Source organism: Adiantum capillus-veneris, chromosome 9, assembly GCF_014529385.1.
Source record: "Adiantum capillus-veneris isolate H3 chromosome 9, ASM1452938v2, whole genome shotgun sequence".
Classification (NCBI taxonomy): domain Eukaryota; kingdom Viridiplantae; phylum Streptophyta; class Polypodiopsida; order Polypodiales; family Pteridaceae; genus Adiantum; species Adiantum capillus-veneris.
Window position 1 is genome coordinate 137705461 of NC_140939.1, and position 2293 is coordinate 137707753.

Here is a 2293-nt window from a genome sequence, read left to right on the forward strand (position 1 = left end):
CACGCTCCATTCCGACACACGAGTTGGAAGAAAACTCACACCAAAGCTCGTAGGAACTTACCACACATAGAAGCCGATAGCACACACTCTTGGTATCTGTGCGTAGCTCTCGCCGTTGCTAACACAATGGCGGGTCGCTTCCCCAATGGCGGCTCCGTAGCTCGCGTAGCAAGTAGATAAGACTCTCTCTCTCTCTCTCTCACTCTCTCAGACACAGTCACGGCGCTCAAAGAACTCACTTTGATTAATAATCTGAATCCCTTAGGTTACAAAAACTTTGGCTTATATACCTCAGCCTTGGAGGTGAGAACATCTCTAACTACTTACATCAGCAAGTGAAATTACTTCGAAATTACAAGCTGGAAACTCAATTGAGTCCCGTTACTTAATGAATGGCTCAAATCAAAATTAATGCCGGAAAGACATTTCTTACAATCAATGGTTACAAAAATGATGAGTGTGAGCAAAAATGTGGGTGTGATCCTCTGCTGGCTCAACACTCCCCCCCTCCGCATTCATGTCGTCCCTGACATGACTTTTATGCTTGGTCAATAAAGTCCTGTCGTCTGGAGCATTTGCAAATGTGATTCGTATCGTAGGTTGCCGATGGTCAAGGTTGGGCCGAATATTTTGCTTTCGTGGGTGAAAAAGCCGGTGTAGAAAGCTTCTTCGAATGTTTGCATGTGGAAGCTAGGCAAAAACATAATCCTTTGGTATAGGAGGTGCAACACTTTTGGAGAAGGCTGCAATGAAAGATCATATATCATATCAGTCACTGTGTCGGCCGTCGATAGTAGACTCGAGGTCGTGGCTTTATTTGGCGCGAACACTTCAATGCAAGCTAAGAGAGTCGTGCAGATTTTCTTGAGCATCTGACACGAAAGGTCAGGAGAGCCAGTAAAGAGTTTGATGGTGCCCGTTAGTGTTTTCACCATGTAGGCTTTACCTATTCTCTCTCCTGCCTTTGGTCCTGGCATCCTGGGATAATTAAGCCAATTTGGCTTCATTTCTGCAATCTTGCCATGCTCTTTCCAGTTTCTGACTCTTGGCACCGGGCAGAAGGTTGCATTCTCCCGAATCTCCTTTGGTGCCTCCACCAAGTAGATGAGGTAGGCTGGGTATTTGTTCAGCCAACCTTTCCTCCATCTAGGTTGTGAATCTACTATCTTCTTTGACTGTTCCTCCTTTGTGATGTCGCCTTCGTAAAGAGCGACCAACTGCTCCTCCTCTATTTTCTTTTTCGTCTTTAGCACTTCAAATTTCATGAAAGGGAAAGGCAGGCTGGGTTGCATCCACTCTTCATGGAGCACTTTTGTGTCTAATCCCTGAAGTCTAATGGAGATGAGGAGTCTCCTCTCCCACTCCATCTCCGCCTTGGCACTCTCCTCTGCTGACTTTTCTATTTGGTCATGGAGCCTTTGTTCTTCTTCTTCAGAGATTTCTGAAGTAGAGGCCACCTCTTGAGTTGGGGCTGGATATTCAATTGTGGTTGCCTCTCCAGTTTCTGGTAGCTCTATGACTACTCCTCCTGATTCTTCGTGTGGTGTCTCTGTCTCTCTTCTTTGTTGCTCTTGTAGATCTTGGAGCTGTTTGCGGAGGGCCTCATTCTCTGTCCTTAGTATTTGATTTTCTAATGTGAGCCTCTCCTCTGCGGACAATGATCCCTCCGCAATGTGCAACCTTTGCACTTGCTCTAATCTCAGCTCTCTTTGTAGGCTTCGGATCTGGTCTTCTAAAGCTGGTACGAGAGTTCCTTCTTGTTCGGTTCCTGCTCTGCTAGCTCTAGGGGTAGTCCTGAGTATAGTGATTATTCTTTCTTGGAGCTCGACTCTTTCCCTTAGCTCAATGAGCTCATCCTTGGCTGCCTCCAACTCATCTTCTATCCGCTCCTTTGCTTCCTGTGCACTTGTTTCCTCTCTTGAAGCCTCGGCTAGCTGGAGTATTAAGCCGTCTCTCTCGTTTTCCGCGTCATAGAGTGATGCTTTATGACTTTCAGATTTAGTCATAGCATTCTCTAATTTCCTCTGCAACTCTGCTTCCCTTTGTTTGGCTGTCTCAATCTCTACTTCCTTTGCCCTGGATCTTTCTTTGATCTTGCCTAGCGGTTCATGCACCATGTGCATGTCTTTTTCATCTTCATCTGTCAACTCTAAAGCTCTTTCTGCCACCACCTCCACTGGCTTCGGCTCTTCTAGTACGTTCTGTTCGTCCAGTTTCTCTTCACTTTCTTTTGTACTCTTTGTTTTTTCCTCCGTCCCTCTCCGATCATCTTGTTTTTGTAGGGTGATCCCAT